Source organism: Anguilla anguilla, chromosome 12, assembly GCF_013347855.1.
Source record: "Anguilla anguilla isolate fAngAng1 chromosome 12, fAngAng1.pri, whole genome shotgun sequence".
NCBI classification, from domain to species: domain Eukaryota; kingdom Metazoa; phylum Chordata; class Actinopteri; order Anguilliformes; family Anguillidae; genus Anguilla; species Anguilla anguilla.
Genome location: NC_049212.1, coordinates 29,409,606 through 29,428,492, shown reverse-complemented (window position 1 = coordinate 29,428,492; position 18,887 = coordinate 29,409,606). Strand labels below are relative to the sequence as shown.

Sequence of the window (18,887 nt, the reverse complement as noted above, 5' to 3'; positions counted from 1 at the left end):
TACTGTATAAACCTTCCAGGTTTGCACCTTTCTGTGATTATTCATGCATTGCATAATTTTCCAGTTTATTTGTAGTCAAAATGTTAGGTTTCTTGCTAATGTAGATGTACAGATTCATTTCCATGAAATAATTGCAGTGGTTGATGCATTTATGTCCTTAAAGCATTGCTGAGAGTTTGCTGTCCACATTCAATCTAGTGACAAGATGACTTGTTTAAGTTACACTGTAATTTCTGTGGAGGATTAAGCGATACAACAAATTACATTGAGACTGTTTTTACGTATACAACTCACTTACAATGGTACAAGGGCCATCTTAAATGTGTAGTAAATGTGTTTATACTAATTCGAGTATACAATTGTAATCAGTTGGAACTAATTTATCACGCTCATCAAATCTGAAAAAAAAGACAATTCATGTAGGACACACTCTTTACCATTGTGATTTATACAGCTTTTTGCTTTCTTTTTTTTGAGTCGTTCAACATACACATTTATTCTGAAGCACTTCCAATCAAGTTCTTTGCCAAAAGGTTCAATGGCTGTGCCACACCTGGTAACTGAACCCGACCTGGTTACAAGCCTGGTTCCCTAACTCTTTTACGATACTGACAAACCATTCCCTGGCAAGATATAAAAGGGGCAACATTTGTCTGCAGTGGCAGTGAATAACATCAAATTTCTTGGGAAAGGTGGACCCTGGTGCCTCCACCAAAATGCGCTCAACATCAAGAAAGAAAAACAGCCATTTTAGCCAGGCAGTCAGAGCCCTGTTCACCTAGGTCATAAAGTCAAATTAGGAGAATGTACAGACACATATAAGTGCCTCCATTGGGAGACATAATTAAAAACTTTTTATGGTCTATCTTCATAATCCAATGTTTGCACTTCCAGCTGTAAACTTTTGCATATATTGCCCTGGCTACCATCACAACTTGGTTCTCTCAACCTGCCACTTAACCATCCCCCTGTTTAACTGGCTAAAATTGTTCTCTCCCTCTCCACCTCAGCTGATGTGTGTTGAGTGTTCTGGCATAAAATGGCTGTTGTACATCACCAAGTAGGTGCTACACATTGGTGGTGGCTGAGGTGAGTTTCCCTCCTTATCAATCTAAGGCACTTGAGCATGATAAGAGATATATATAAGTGCAAAAAATTATTATTGGTATTATAATGGGTAAAATAGTTAAAACGTGCAGCCCCTAACAACTTAACAGTGCTGACCAAGCTTTTGGCATTCTGACATGGTATACTACCCATGAGAGGACGTGTAAATAATATGAATGGTCTCAGACTAGGTACCAAAGGTGACTAAACACCAGGATACTAAATTAGCCTGCCTTTATGGATCACATCGCTCGTAGACAAAATGGCAGATTCATTCAAACTGAATTTTTATTAATAATTATTTGCAAATTGAATCATTCAACATCATGCTTTTTTGGACAGAATCAAACATTTTGATCTGTCAAACAGGATGATTTGACAATTTAACACAAGATTTATTGAAACACATGGAGTGCACTGACATTTTTATTGGTACAATGGGCACATTTAAATGCTCAACAAATACATTAATTCTAATTGTAATAATATATCATGTATAACTGATTTTTCTGACACCAAATATGTTTGAGAATTTCTTATACTGAATTGTTTCATAATTACATAACTTGTGATTGTACAGATCCCCTGAACCCTTGCTTAGACAACTGCTTTTGTCTTCTCTCTTTGTCTGAACTGGTGTTTCCAATAAGCCACACCTTTTAAAATCAGCCCCACAACAATCCCAGAAAGCATACTGATACCACGTTGAACATGCTTGTGACGTTACACTTAGTAGTTGAAAACCAATAAATCTGTGCAGAGCTTGACAAACATCTGTTTGTTTTTCTCCACAGGTAAATACAAACCCAACTGGATGAGTCTCAGATGTACACATATGGAAACTGCAAATGGATTTCATTTAAATGATGTCTCTGTTGATGCGTAACTGAATAAATTAACACCCAGCTCCTCCCTTTCCATATATATCCTTGCTTCTCATTTGCGGTAATGAACATGTTTTTACAGCCCTGTTTTGTCCCTGGTATCATAACCAGTGAAAACGAAAGTCCATCTGAGAGTATCAGGCACGGAGCCAGCAGAGAAGAGTGAGTTTTTCCTGCCAGTTCGTACTTTGACCCTGCCCATAAAAGAACAGTAAACAGCAGCCACTTTAAAAAAAAAACCAAATCCAAAGATCAGCTGTCTTTCTTTTTCCTGTATAAAGTTCAAGTTTCAACAATCCTGTATAAAAAAATAGACTGATTGCACTTACGTACAGTGCACAGGCACCACACAATTAACTCTTCCTCTCTTTACAGGAAACAATAGAAGAAAACAGATTTAAAATTCTTGTAGCAATATGTGACCGTTTAGTGGTTTGTGGCAATATAGTTTCAAGGATGGTTTCACTTTGCAAAAAAAATAATATATATATATATATATTAAACATCCAGATAAACAAATAAAGTTTTAAAACAGAAGAGAAGTTTGAACTGTGTTATGAATGGAGTGTGGCTGAAGGAGCAGAAAAGATCATGGTGGTTTTTTGGGAGGTAAGATTTCGACCACCTACTGGCTATATAAAGATGTACACCTTTCAGAAGGTTTGGAGGTGAACAAAGTGGAACAAACAGCACAAAGGAGGAGGGAGGAGGGAAGAATCCAAACTTCCAGTTCTGCCCTAACTGAGGTGCCTGAATTTGACTTGTGCCAGGCCCTCTGTTCCTGCCCCACACATACCGGGCACCACCAGCGAGCTCACTCTGCCCAACCCACAGGGAAACACCCGAAATTCTAAAGTGTGCCGAGGCGCAAACTGGGTCAATTAACCTTAATTGGGACAGGAGGCCTTCCTCTTTATTTTTTCGTGGTACTCGGAGAGGGAGCCGCGCTCGGAGGGGGCCCCCTGCTGGGCCGGGGCAGGCCGATAATGAAGGGAGAACATTCCGGGCCACTGGAGTGCAGGGGAGAGCAGACGCATTCTGACAGGCACAGGAAATCACAGTGAGCGAGACCACCCCCACCCCATACCTCCACCTCACTTGCCCCACTTCCACTACCACCATTCCTGCCTCCCTACTAACGTAAAAGCTCCGGTTTGCTGTCCTGTGCTGTTTTTAGAGTACTGTCAGTTCAGCATCAGTCACATGGGTTTGTGCGCCCCCTTTCATTTAGATGAGCTGCACTAGCATAGCACCCTGGGGCTTTTCCACGTTAAACTCAGACCTCTACATGTGCGATACTTAACATTGTAATTATCTAGTTCATGGGTGCACAACAAGGGCCGATTCGTTTCATGATATCATGCCAACTTCCGCTCTTAATTATTTAATTAGCTCAATCATATCTTGATTCGACATTTGTATAAGCACCAGCTGTAGCTACAGAATGGAAATGTATCCTTAAGATTTTACTGTGCTGAAGTACAGGAGTGAACTAGCGTAGTATATAGAGTTGTCTGAAAACTAAATCTGAGGTAACTGGTTGGAACAAAAACCAGCACAAACACTGGCCCTCCAGGACCAAAGTTGTGCACTCCTGATCTAGTTCTTAATCAACTTGTATTTTTGTTCTCTACCCTGCCCCTTTCTAGTTCACAGAGTGATCCAGCCCCAACCCTCTCCTGGTTCGAGCCCATGCCATGATGCAACCTGGAGGCCTAGATGCATGACCTCACCCACCCTGATATGCATATTAATATACATTTCTTTGGTATGATGTTCTATTTTAAAAACTAACGTTCATTTAATATCTCAGGCAATAACCTGCCCAACCATTTAGTTTATTTGCTAAGTTAGTTTCCCCATTAGCTGTCTATTACTATTATCTTTAAATACTGACCTCAGGCTGGTGAGCAGAGGTTGGGCTCCCCCTCCCTCTATATTTGGGCTCCTCCCAAGATTTCTTCTCACTGGGATTTACTTGGTGCTTGGTGGATTTTTGGGGGTTCAATTCTGTCTTGCCTAATTTAGCTCATTGCCTGTTTTTCAGTGTCTTTTTACAGAGACATTGTGACATCCTCCCTGTAAAAAGTGTCATACGATAAAAATGAATTGAGCTGAATTACGGACAAACTATCCCTCAATGTTTTCCCTCCAGTGCATCTCACCTTTTCCCTGGTCCCCCATCTCCACTCTATTATTGAACAGTTTATCAACTGTAATTAGTCAAGCACCCAGTAATGCAAGATTGAAAAATTACTGAGAAGGCACACAAAGAATAACCTTAACTTTTGTCAGTTTACTTGACTTACATATACCACTTATGTTACATATACTTACATAAAGATTTACTGTATGTTTCTCTGATTGCTTTGGGCTTGATACTACTGTCTGGCATGCTTTGAGTTGTTTTAAGTTGTTGGACCCCAGGAGGAGTAGCTGATCCCTTGGTAGCAGGTAATGAGTATCTGAAAAAAGAATAAAGAATGAATTTTGAGGGTTCAACTGTGGTACTTCAGGGGCCTCATTTATAGAACGGACTTACGATCAGTTTTCATTTTAAGTATGACTTACCCAGAAAACCACGTCTAAGTAGTTATTTATAAAACCTTATTTTGACGTGGAAATGATCTTATCTCTATGCAAAGTCTAGATTTGACGCAAGTGATTTTCCTACTGGTTATATAGGGGTATTGCAGTTTGGGACGCATATGCGTCCAAGCCTGTGGTGAACTTTGCATTAGCTTTATGAACAATTTGATAGGAATAATCAATTAAAGGTGTGAGGAATTAACTGCCAGACGCAAAATGTTTTGAATTAAAGACAGGATGCGATGTTCTATAAATAGTGTGTCAAATTAGGAAAAAGTAACCATGGCTGTTTTTGCATTATTGGAAGACATTGAAAACTGTGCTTTCAGAAGGGAGAGAGTTTTCAGAGACCAGAATGACTTTTTTTGTGCATGATGATCTTCCAAAAAGTTTGCTTTTCACTTTTGGTCCATGGTTATTCCTGACTAAACCCTCATTTGTGCTAGCATTATATAAAGGGAAATCGCTGATTGCAAGGCACGTTCAGGTGCCATCAGTTTTAAGTTAAGGTGCGTAAGTTACAAATGGGCTTCTTAGAACCTATGTAAGCAAGGTTTTTTATGCTCAGTATCTTTTATGAATCGAACGTAAGCACACCGTCAGAAATGATCTTAAGACTAAGTTCAAGTATAAATCTAAGAACATTTTTATAAATGAGGCCCCAGGGCTCTTGGCTAAAGCATATTTCAGAAAGTGCTTTTAGAATTGTTTTGGAGAAAGTACTAATGTGTGGTTCAGGTGGCTTGAGGAATTTTGACAGTTTTATAGTTTGTTTTGTAATTAACATTATTGCAGGTTTTTCAAAACAGTGGTCTTATAAACCCTGAATTAATTATGCTGTTACAGCAAAATCATACTACATAAATAAACTTTAATGTGCAACAAGAGTCTCTAGGCAAACATAGAAAATCTATCTTAGGGGATTGGGGACATTGAAGAGGAAAAGTCTTTTAGCACATCACTCCCGTACATTCACGCGTTGGGCTATTTTAAAGGCATAATTAGAGAGAGGCCATGCAGAGCGAGCACAGCATGCGCTGGCAGAGCAGGCAGCCGCTCCTGGAGCATCCTGCCCCCCCCCCCACCCCGGGTTTCCTGGACACCAGCCAGGCCCCTGCCCCACGGCTCTCCTGCCCAAACTCACCAGGGCTCCCCTGGATGGAGTGTGGGTGCCAAAACTGCGGCACGACTGCCAAAACCACACAGCCGACACACAGCCAGTGCCTACAGATTGCACCAGAGATCCCGACTCATCAATCACTCTTTGACATGTAGCTGGTTGACGAAGCTAGGCCTTTCCATTGTTTGCACTCATTGCAAGGTGCTCTGGATAAGAGTGGCAGGTAAATGCATGTACTGTAAATTAAATATAGATTAGATTAGACAAAGTGGGCCACTTGAGGTGCAGGGGTGGGGGAGGGACGGGGGGGTTGGCCAGCAGGAATCCGAAGTGGAGATGTCACTCCCCCTGGCTGGCTTGTTCCCTTTGATCAGAACACGCCCTGCAGCAATGCTCACCTGTGAGTTCCCGCTCACCTTCAGTCTTTCAGGATCTGTGAGTTCCCGCTCACCGTCAGTCTTCCAGGATCTGTGAGTTCCCACTCAATGTCAGTCTTTCAGGCACCAGTGGGGAAAAGGAACCAGGGACTGAGGAGGAGGAAAGGGGGAAACAGCAAAGCAGCTTGGGAAATGGGTTGTGCTTTATTCTTCTCCTCCCTTTCAAGGAACCCGGGCTGGCCCCAACTGGCAACAAGGAATGAAAAGAAAAGAGGAAGATAAAAAAAGGACAGCCGCCAGTGGTTCAGGCACAGGGTCTGGGTATGGAGCAGATCGATACCCCTCCTGAAACAAGAGGAGGTGTCAGACAAGAATTTGGGAGACGTTAAAAGTGACGAGAAGAGAACACAGTCAGAGGGGGTGAACAATGTGCTCCTTGCCCTGCTGACAGATGGTAGAGAGAAAGTTTCTTGGAGTGCACCCAGCTCGTAATTACTCCTTTCTGAATGGAAGGGGGTGACTCATTAGAGACTGACAAGATTTCCACAGGACCTTAATTGCACAAATTGCTGGAACTCTATCGCCGCGGTAACACTTCACCACACAAGGGCCTGCTCCAGAGGGGCTCTGGTTGTGGTCTCACAGAGTGGGCCCAAACATCACTGCAGCTCTGCAGGTCTGAATGAAAGCTGCCAGACCCAGAGAAAATCACAGGAGTTATTCCTGTATGTTAAATAACTGAAACTTTGATTTATTGTTGTATTTACTGTTATTATTCCCCCCAAAAATGGCTATTCTTGGTTCTTGTGATGAATGACTAGGGTTAAAACAAAAAAAACCCTTGTTATTAGAATTATTGTGTACAGACTTGGCAAACAATACAGTAGTTTAATATCATGAAAGGAGTCTATATGAAATTTTAAAAAAGTTTTGAAAAAGAAAATTTGTTCATTTCTGAAAAGTTGCCATACACTTATGCTCAAAGAGAACTGTATTTCCACACTATTTAAAACAAAATTGAGTGTTTCAAATGCAATTTCACATACACATTTAGGTCTTAGATGTGTACAGAAGGGAAGTAATTTACTGTACTTCAGAGTGAAAACCCATCACAATTATAGCATAGTATATATTCTGGATCAGTTCAAGCTAAAGCAATCAGATGCCTCCATTCCTTTCTAATAATGTCATACATTTTGAATAGAAAGTGGCATGTCTTTTCATTAAAGCCTGTAAAAAACAGAATTTGCCCATATATGTTCTATGATTGGGTGGTGAAGTTTGCATGGTGAAGCTAGTAAAAATTCATTTTCATTTGTAGCCTATGTTGTAACACATTCTATTCACCATTCTGAAGAATGGCCACCTGTGGCCAAAGTGAAAACGAGTGACATATCAGCAAACTGTATTTGTGCACTCATGAAACCAACTATGTTTAAAGGGTTAGTTGGAAAGTTTCACCATTAAATACCTGCATATCAGTTACTCTACATCACTTCTTCAAAAAGTCCCACCGTTGAGACCTGGGGAAATTCCAGTTGTTTACACTTGTCGATAATCCCGGTTTCTTTTTCACGTGCAGTAACATCTGTGATTTACAACAAACTAATGACAATGCCGCCCCGCCCCCCACTTCCTAATCCAAGACTAAACACAAACTTCCTGCTCAGATTCCGTTGCGGCCTTTTCAGATGAGTTTCAGAGAGCTGAGAGGAGTTATCAGTTTGGCAGTTTTATCTGATTTCAGTGAAATGCAAGCTGGGAAGGGGACTTTTGGCTGGCAGAGGAGCCTGTTTGGGCCCTCAGGATTCCAGGTTTCTATCAATATCCTTAAATCTGTCAACACCCCCAATGTTTTCAAACAGCTTGCTCAACACATTTAAGTTTGTCCTAGGTTGATTCCTAAAATACATTTCTCAGTTCACAGACAGATTTCAACCGAATATTTAACAGCAGGCTAACAGTACAATAGCACTACAGTAGATAAGAATCCAGACATTTTCTAGATTATGTGCAATAACAGCCAATGTTTGCCGTTTGTATTTCCAAATTACGATCTGGCTAATATTAGTCATCACTGTTTGTGGCAAGATAAAGTCTGTGACTTGTCCATGGAAGAACCTTTGATTATAGTACGTCACAAGAGGCTACATAATTAAATATATAAGAATCATATTAGTGCTTAACATGCTTAACACTCACTAACTCTCACCTAGTCCTCACCAAGTCCTAACAGCAGATAAATCTACCCTCATATGATAATGTGACAAATGTGAACTGATTTTACCTTATTTATTCAATCAAAAATAAGCCAACGTTAAAATAACAGCAATTTCATTTATTATTTTTTTTTTTTTCAATTGGCACCTACAGTGTACAAGAAGTATGTAATATAACAAAGAAATGTCTTAACATATGCAAATAGGACACCCGCAGGCGTTTCCTGTTGCTCTGTGCCGTAGTTCTCTTTCAGTCTCATGCTATTAAATGTAACTGGCAAACCAGACGGTTGAACAATATTGTGACTGAACCAGTTTTTGTGGTATGTTCAGGAATTCCAATATGGATATTTATTTATGTTTGCTTGGGGGCGGGACATGTCAAACGCTCAGCTTTTATTGGTCGATTTAAGTACAAGAAAGCTAACACTCCCCTGCAATCATTTTTCATTTCAAAATCAATTCCCAGTAAAGAAGATGCGGTATGGCTGAGATCTGTTACATTGGTGCCTTCTTCCTTCCCACAAATAACACACACACACAATGATTTGACATTAATTTTTTAAATACCTAATTTTAAGCATTGAACTTGGTAAAGTAATCTGGAAAACGAATTAAGTAAGCCAACAGCTGCGTCTGCATCATGAGTGTGGCTGTTCCACCGCAGGAAAACAGATTTAACTATATAGGTGCGCACTGTATTTGGCCGCGCTAACTTACGTGTGGGGCAGCATAGCGATGCAGTGGACATGCCGTGGATAGCACTGTCGTCTCACAGAAAAAAGGTCCTGGCTTCAAAACCTGACCGGGCCCTCCCTGTGCGCGGTCCGTATGTTCTCCCTGTGCCTGCATGGGTACTCTGGTCGCCTCCCGCAGTCCAAAGACAAGCAGCTTAGGCTAACTGGGGAGGGTCTAATCTGGAGAGGGTGTATTCTGTGATTTATTCCAGATTCCGGTTGTCCTCCCCTCAGCTTTTTTCCTGTTGGCTTCAAACAATATCAGTTCTAAAATGTATGTTGTGCATAATGTTGAAACATGTAAAAGCTATTGTTAAACCAGAAAGCAAAGGCATTTGTGTTGCATCACAACTAGTTACCTAAATCGTCCTCACTGGGTCGTACATTCAAAGACTCATCCACTGTACAGAATCTTTGAACGTACTTCCTTTAGGCCACAGGGTCAAAGTCGCCCTGAGAAGGAAAACCTGGCATAAATGATGTTATCTCTATATCACTATAGCTGCTTTTAGTGCAACCAGCAGAACCTCAAATGACTTTTGTGAAGTGATTCAGGCTACTTTAGTCTATCAAGTTTGATGGAGTTTGTCATGGCAAGGTTTCACATTTTATCGTGAAGTGGACAATGATGCTTTTGAACCCTTCACCATTTTGAATTATGTTCTTGTATTTAGTCCTGACCTTCTGCAGAGACGTCTTGGCACTGCTGGGGTTGTAGCTAGAAGGATAGACAGAATTAATGCTTAGCCCATAAATAATTTCTCATGGGGATCAAATAATATACGTTAGTAAGATTGAAGACAAAATACTATTGTTTAACATCAATGGGGAGGGATGGGGTGGTTATTAACCCCATACAAACAGTGACACTGTGATTTTCTTCTGTCAGTCCTCTTGGGCCTTGGCAGCAGCAACTGATAAATTAACCCAGATAAGAGACAGACAGAGGGCAGACAATGAAATGCACCAATACACACCCCCGCCTACTTCTGGGAAACCAAACCATGTTTAAGTGCCGTGTTCCCAAATGTCTAAAGAAATACATGCATAATAACAACCAGTGCGTCACTACAGCGGTGGCCAGATGGAGTACTTCAGTAAATTGTTTTTTTAAATGTATTTTTATTTATTCCACGTGGTTTAGGAATGTTGACATATAAAAAGCAGATGTGGAGGCATTTTGGCTCTGGCAAGAAAATAGTGATCTGCTTGGATTAGTCCTTCTGTGTGTTCTGAATAAAACTGTTTATTGGACTCTTACATTCATTAATGTTGACAAAGTGAGAGGATATGTTTCACTCTTGTTAAGTCAATTTGGTGTGTAATTTCACCTCACAGACTGGAGTGGTCATAACTAAGCTATTAAAGCCAAAATCTTGATTATAAGGGCCCCAGGGAGATTTTAGGTGAAAATAAAACCAGGTTAAGCCATTAAACCATTAATGAAGCACATACAGATATTCAATGCCATGAAGGGAACTGACTTGGTGCATGCAAAAAATATTCTGGGGTTTCTTCCAAGAGTTTTTTCCCATGATGCTTGTATCCAAACTCAAATTTAAGATACGTATTATGTGACGAAAAGAGAACTACTACAGACAATTCTTCAAAGAACAGCCACTGCTGTCTTGTAAAACAGTCTCAGTCATTGCCATTCAGATCATCATGTGACAATGTGAATCCAGCCTTTTTGTGTCCTTGCGGTGGCTATTGTTAGGAGTGGATCTCTGTTCACAGAAAGTCAACCATTTAGCATGGGGTGCTCAACCCTTCACATATTGAATAAGGATCAGTGTTGGAGCTTTGGGGTGTGTAAATGCATAGGTGTACTCATTGGTCTTTATGACTCTTTGTTTCAGCTGGGCAAATAGCCCCACCCTAGAGATGCAGAGGGGTCAGAGACAAGCTTTGATCATGAGCCAATGCCTGACATTCAGAGGATCAGCATCCACAGGATGCCTTTGGCCTAGAATACCCATAAGCCACCACAGCAGCCACACAATCTCACTTCCTATGAGCTTCTCACGTCCTAGCAGTCGTCCAGTCACAGCCCTGGGCAGGCCACAGGCATAGCCCAGACTTGAATCGACAGCCACTGGACCGTGAAATGTATAGTCATTTATTCCACCTATCTCACAGCTGGCTCAGTCCTCCTTAAAATGTTTACATAATTTCCCAAAGCGTGAACACCTATTTAGATATAAATCCCCTCGAGTTAAATAAAGTTAATCAGTTAATGCAGTTTTCTCACCTTCCTGCACAAACATTCTAGTACTTCATCAAAACCAGGGCTGCCCAACCCTGTTCCTGCAGATCTACCATCCCGTAAGTTTTTATTTAAACGCAAATTTGGCACACCTGATTCTACTAATTAGCAGCTCAATGAGGTCTGCAGCTGTTGAATGCTAGGGTTGGAGTGAAAACCTACAGGATAGTAGATCTTCAGGAACAGCAGGGATGGGCAGTTCTGATAAAAAGGCTTCTTTGGGCTTCTGACTTCCCGGTCGTACTTCCCTGCCATTGTTCCGAAAAAGGCAAAGGGACATTTTCTGAACAGGACTAAAGAAAACAACGAGTGTGAAAGTGAAAGCAGCTGACCTGCAACATCACTCCGGGTGATAAGATCAGGTGCTTCGCTGGGGGTGGAGAGACGGGTTTACTGGTAAGCTTACAGGAATGCTGAACAGAAGGCCAAGCTGACAAGTGAACAAGAGACTTTGCACGCACAAGGCAGACTCAATCTCAATACTCAAATCTTTTCTTTTTTTTTTTGCTGTTTCAATTTTTACAATTTAAACTTCAAATACATGTATATGGTGATACATAAATAGATGGCCCAGTGGGGTAGTTTCAATGTGTACAAATATTTAACTCATTCATACAGCTGAACATTTATAAGAGTAATTCAAGTAATGAACCTTGCTCAAGGTAACAAATGCAGAGTATATTCAAGGACTCAATCTCATGACCAGTAGATTCAGAGTCCAGTGTCCTGAATACCACGTTGCATGTTAGGTGCAATGATTCAGAAGTGTTTCTGTCTATGTTTGACTTAGACTGAGAAGCTGATCTCTGCAGAAACAACGATCATAAAGATAACCAGCAGAAGTGGGAGGACGTGCTAACAGTCGAGAACAGCAAAAGGAAACCTAAGCAGAGGCAATCACCCCTTTTATTGGAACGGACATAAGTACCGATGAGTCAGTTCCATTCACCAGTCACCTTGCATAAACTTTCATTATGAGATAAAAGAAACATACTGACTGTAAGTTTCGCAGTATGTATTGTCCTCAATTTCTTATAATAATAAGCATCATCATCATCATCATCATCATTATTATTATTATTATTATTATTATTATTATTATGTCACCAAGAACAAAGCTGCAGTAGTCCAGATGGGAAATGGTGGCATGCCTTTCAATCTACTCTTATCTCAATTGGACTGGTGATTTTATGGGTGACAAACTGAGCGAAATGTACTTCTGTGCTAAAGGTGGTCATCTGCAGAGTGCTCTCAGACATTGAGTCATTCTTTTAATATTATCCATGCCCTATGACATATTTAGTGCGATTCCAACAAAAACAATTGCTGTTTATATTTACGGTAATTTATCTTGGATGACACTTTTACTTGGTTACAAGTTCATTGCAGTGTAAAAAAAAAATAAAAAAAATAAACCAAAACGTTTAATTTATTGATTAAAGAACCACAAGACCAGAAATGCGTTACAGCTGGAACAGCTGTTGCTCAACTCAGATTAATAGTAGCTGTTGCAGTTGTTATGCATCTCTGTAGTCTAGAGGTTGACTAAGCTATATAAAGTTTATTAGTTGTCATCAGTGAGGAAAGCGTGGAGTGGAAAATCTTCACTACAGGAGATTGTGTTGGAGAAGGACAGTTGCTTTAGCTGCCTCGCTCATAACTACAGGTGTGAATGGAATTACGGTGTAACTGGAGAAATGGGGGGAAAATGTAAGTTTGTCAAAAGTTCTACACATCTTCTAGCTTCATCTTATATGAATATGGAGGATAGCTTCAGTGAACTGTTGCGAGATGAACAAGCTGAGTCCATAGTTATTCACACAGGCATTGAAACAATGTATTGATTACCATGCTAGTGCTGTCATGGCTCTCACATATATTTGTAGTTCTGTAAGAAAATCCTGCAGTACGATGACATAGCTGTTCTTTGTGAGGATTTTAAGGACGTAAGATGAGAACTGCCTTTGTTTCTTTGCCTGGGATGTTTACACCTACTAAATAAATTCCCCCTGAATTGCAATACATGATTTGTGATCTGGCCAAGTCATAAGTAATCTGGTCAATGTTTGAAGCAACATAACACACAAAAGAAAAAAGATTTCACAATGTGTTGGCATGTCATCTATTGTTGGAGAATTTGGGGGGAATACAATGGAAATTTCATCATTTCCTATTTCCTATCCCTTACAAGAAAATAGCCTGTCAGGGTAGGAAAAAAAGTGAGCTCAGTCAGAGTTCAGTACAGTGTGTGTGCAGAGTACTGGGGGAGAGTAGTTTGTGTATGTGAGAGTAGTGGGGGGGGGGGGGGGGGGAGTATAGTTAGTGTGTGAGAGAGTAGTGGGGGGGGGGGTGTAGTGTGAGAGTAGTGGGGGAGAGTAGTTAGTATGTGAGAGTAATGGGGAGGTGTAGTTAGTGTGTGAGAGAGTAGTGGGGGGGGGGGTGTAGTGTGAGAGTAGTGGGGGAGAGTAGTTAGTGTGTGTGACAGTAGTGGGTTGGGGGGGTGTAGTAGTGTCTGTGACAGTAGTGGGTGGGAGTAGTTAGTGTGTGAGAGTAATGGGGGGTATAGTAGTGTCTGTGACAGTAGTGGGTGGGAGTAGTTAGTGTGTACCCATCACAGCAGTGATGCACATCACCCTGTGATGGATAGGTATCAATGGGACGTGACTTGAGTAAGAGAATCTCTTGCATGTCTGCACTTGTACAGTGTTTTTTAAAGCATGGTAGCATAAAATGTCAAAATCAAACATGTGACTGCTTAACTGCTCCCAGGGTTTAGAAATGACCTCGTGTTCCATCTTTTTTGTGATTTTAGACAAACTTTGTTTTATGTAATTTGATTCTGTGACGGTTCAGGTAATTACCCTGTCACAAAAACTGTTTGCACACAGAAAACCGAAAGGAAGTTTCAGGATTAATAACAAAAAAAGAAGAAAACACGCACGTCCAAATAAATCATGTAGCTGCACGACAGAGGTGAACAATAGGAATACAGCCTGCACACTGCTCTGTCAGGACTTTGTCTCCCGAGGAAGACACAGCGTCGGCCAAAACTTTGATTTTCGTGTGGCAAATAACGTTTTCTCTGGGAGCAATAATCCGGTTTTGTTGACTTTTGTTTAAATTGTTTAGTTTTAGGATTATTTCCCATATGTTCCAGCAAACTATTTCAACCTCCATTCAGTCTGTAGCTTTTGGTTTTATACACACACTGTGATATCTATTATTATATATACACCGATCAGCCACAACATTAAAACCACCTGCCTAATATTGTGTAGGTCCCCCTTGTGCTGCCAAAACAGCTCTGACCAGTCAAGAGTTTTTAAAATCATGTGGAAATAATTCACCCTCTAACAATATCTTAGCTTTTTATAGCCCTGTAGCAACTAATAATGTAATAAACTACCAATAGTGTAACAACTCCCAATAATGTAATCCATTTCAAAATTTTTATGTAATAAAAACCAATAATGTAATAAGCAGTAGTAGTAGTAGTAGTAGTAGTAGTAGTAGTAGTGTACTTTATTGATCCCTGGGGGTAATTTGCACTGTTGCAGCAACAAAGACAACAAAGTAACACAATCAGATACAAATTTACAGTAGATTCAAAATATCAGATACAAATAAACAGTAGATACAAATATATACAGAAATCCAAATATACCAAAGGACACCTTCAGAGGTGGAGTCCATGCCTCGACAGGTCAGAGCTGTTTTGGCGGCACGAGGGGGACCTACACAATATTAGGTAGGTGGTCTTAATGTTGTGGCTGATCGGTGTATATCTGTTATTAGAATAGAATAAAATAGAATAGAATAGAATAACTAGCACACAAGAAATTAAATAACAATTTGCAAAAATACATTAAGAAATCTCGAAATTGCATTTAGAGATTCCTAAATTATATTATCATCACTGGAAATTAGAAATGAAAAATTATATTAAGGAAATTCTAGCAAGAACTTTCAAATACATAGAACTAAAACACATGAACATACATTTCAGACTACACTAAATCAAATAATTAAATTAAACATTAAAATGAAGGCATGCTCTTTTGGTGAGGAGGGGAACAGAGCTGTTGAATGCTTTCTTTGTTTTAAAAGCTAGGGACCTCTGTCCTGCTTATGGTAAGATCTCAGGCAGATAATTCAGGGGATGTGAGGGAAGCCATTATACTTTCACCCTTCTTGACTGTGCTCCCCATGAAGTTGTTTCATGGTTCTTTGTTGTCTTCCTATGAACTTGAAACTCAGTAGTATCACTCTCTAAGGCTTAGTTTGTCTGGTGTTATTTACAAACCAAGCAGTTTGGCTGAGGGTCAGTGCTGATTCAATGAAACAGAAAGCAATACATATCTGAGTAATTTTTCTATCTAATCTGCAGAAGTCACAGCCAGAGCATTTCTTCTTACCCATGCACTTCATCCATGATAGTAAAGATCAGCTTGTAACTTTGCTTTGCATAAAGTTACAGATAGGAAAAGAAAACAAAAAAAACAAACAAGATAAAGACTGAGCCATTTTAGCAGCATGAGGCCCAGTGTGTGATGCCAGGTCCTGACCTCCTTCACAGAGGAATCAGAAGCATGTGCAACAGTTCAATCCCCCCTGTTTTTCACGGTCCTCCTCGCCATATGGAATGTGTTGAGTGGCAGTTGATGAACTACACTATTTTTATTATCTAAACTAGGCTGATGCGACATCCTCTATTTTTCAGTACATTTAATCTTTTTTTTTTGACTGAAAATATCCACCCATTCAGGATGTCTTAATTCCTAAATAGCCCGGTTAGGTTTTGTTCTTTCCCTGGACTGTATGTAAACAAATAGCCTAGCATTATGTTCGTAATACACCCGCCCGCCCCTGCCCTGTATTTTTTAAATCAAATATACGGTTACCTGATCTTAACCACTAGTACAATACAGAGTATGGTACGGAGTACATATTAAAATGAAGAATTGAGATTTTTTGCACCGTGCTTTGCGAAACAGTGTCAGCTCCAGAAGGAGTCCCTGTCAGGCTTCCGGCCAATCATTTTCATGACTGGGGGGCTGTCAGGGCCTGTATTTTGGAATCGCTTAGTAAAACAGCATGCTGGAATGGACTGCATGGGGTCCATCTGAGGGTGTTGCAAGCATGTGTCTTCCACACTCACTGCTATGAGGCCATAGTCAATAGGCCTGTTTCTTAGTCACCATATCATGTTGCAAAGTCATCTGGACACTAATACAGTCGGAGAGGCTTGTTCACGCATGGTTACAATTTCCGAATTGAGAATGAGAAATGTTAACAGAAAAACTGGCAGTACCGTACATTCAATGAATGGTTCTTCTCACTATATAACTTATAAGCAGTGCATAGACCCTTTATAAGGACTATTACCCATTCATAAAGTCTGTAATGCCTATTTACAGTAACTGTTTGTGTCATGTTGCAATGCAAAAAGACATCACTGTGATCAAGTGAAAAAAGATATAATGGGTATATTGGAAAGTAGGTGGAATAACTAATATTTCCAGTGGCTCTAAATTGTTGCATAATACCTACAAAAATGAATGCAATTTTATAGCACTGGCAATAATGGACAGTAATTGATTAATAAAAAGGTTCCACCTACTTTCCAACAGATAAGCAGTATACAGTACCCTCAGCAACACTACATAAATATGTGTCAATGATTATGTCAACTAACAACCACAACAAAAATCCAGCATGCTTTTTCCTTCTGAATGACTGCTATTTGGCTCCAGAAAAGACAGTGCATAAAATTAGCTTCAAACTAATTTCAAACATTTTTTTCTGTATCTTCTGTTTTCTTCAGATCCAACAGACACACCCATTACCACCCTCATTGTCAATACTGAACATGACTGTTATAACGTACCAAATCATTTATGATGGTCAGACAGATTGCATGTTGTACTAGAAGAGATTGCTTTGAGCCTGTATGAGAACTGGGAATGCTGTCCTATCAGCATAATTGGTTGTAATAGTCTATTCATAAGGCTAAACATTCAAATCGACTTCATTGTTTCCCACAACCTCTGAAACCAGGTTATTTCTGGTACTTTTAGAACAACAACAAAAAATTTGTGAGCCACTGAAATAGACCACTAGCATACTTGTTCCTGAGATGAAGGTGTATTAATGTGTTCTCATTAAATCTGTCAATCAGACAAAAATCATGATCAACTGCATTGAAGGCATTACATGCCCTGCCCCTGGCGTAACAGTACATGTGCCATAGCCCATTTCACTATCTTGTCAGACATTGCGGGAAAAACCAGCCACCGTTGTTGACAAAAATAAATCCCCTGCAGTGCCCCATTATGACCAATTACACTGATATGACATAGCTGCTAACTTGTGAGTCATTCCACCTCTTATCTGAAGGCATGCTATCCAACAGCAATGAACTTCAAAAGGGAATTTCAAACTGCAGTGTTGTTTATTGTAACTTAACAACAATAACTTATGCTGGCAAACCTTGTGACATTATTGTTCAATTAATGGTCTGCATATCAGTCCACTAATTGATTTAAAAAGCATCCCAGTTGACCATTTATTTACTTTTTCTCAGACACAAACGCAGCAATTATTTATAGTCAAGTCATTACAGTCTTGCTCTTGTCTTATTTAATTGCTTTAGAACTGGTGCGTCATGCCTTTATATGGATTTTAGCTGTATGAACCAATGTATTGTATTATGGTTCTAGCTTGGCACAGTGTAGCTTACATATGTTGCTTTTATGTAAGACATACACTTGCTAGTCTGGGAATGTTGGTAGCCAGGTTCAGTACTGTTGTCCGCAGAACTCTTGTGAATGCACATTCAGTTTCACTGTAAGTCACTCTGTAATCCACAAAATTAATGTAATTAAGCACAAGTACTTAAGCTGATTTTTATCTTTTGGGCAAAGGGATATATTTGGTTACACAAACAGCAACAAAAAAACACAAATCACCAACATGGGACAAACTTATTATGTTATTAGGAGCTGATTGAAGAACTGCCAAAAGACCCTTAGGCTAATGGTGGACGGGCTCCTTAAATAGGTGATTAGTGATTGCATCAAATGGCAGGCCGATCAGGAGATGCTGGCGCGTTAAGCGTGCGTCTAGACTGGGGCAGATGGAAACATCGCACAGACAACAGGATATTCAGTATCTCCGCGTGGAAACGAGTCAACAGGAAGACCCCGCTTCCCCCTACCAACCCCCAGGCAGAGGTTCCAGGCTTTTTTTAGGATTCCAGTGTTACAGTGACAGGAAAACTCCGGAATACACTTTATGCCCCCCCCCCCCCCCTTTTCTTGGGCATTTTCCCCTCCTGGTGGCCGAACCCAGAGTGTGGCGTCGGCCCGTATGGCGTGCTTCTTCCCTACTTCCTTTCTCAGGCCCCACTTGTTGTTTCAGCAAAGATTGAAGCAACAAGGACACAAAAAAAATCCTTCACTGCGCCTTCCTGTGTGGCTTGTATTTGTTTTTGGCCTTTTCAAAATGGCCACTTCTCTTCGCTGTTTGTTCGACCGCTCAGTAAAAACACTGTGGAACAACACTTCCTCTTCAGGCCTCAGTAAAAACA

At 40.3% G+C, this 18,887-nt stretch overlaps 1 long non-coding RNA gene across 5 annotated transcripts; it reads right to left on the bottom strand.

Annotated features, from left to right (window-relative positions):
- Positions 1–1,372: 1,372 nt before the first annotated feature.
- On the bottom strand, positions 1,373–9,210 carry LOC118210023. Of its 5 annotated transcripts, none has more exons than XR_004761788.1 (4): positions 9,017–9,210; positions 6,117–6,323; positions 3,889–4,456; positions 1,373–3,029 (listed from the first exon to the last, which is right to left on the bottom strand). It is a non-coding gene; the product is annotated as an uncharacterized LOC118210023 (long non-coding RNA). The 5 variants fall into 5 exon arrangements; XR_004761790.1 differs by having other exon boundaries at positions 1,373–4,070; positions 4,329–4,456; positions 9,017–9,207; XR_004761791.1 differs by having other exon boundaries at positions 4,329–4,456; positions 9,017–9,206.
- Positions 9,211–18,887: the final 9,677 nt, after the last annotated feature.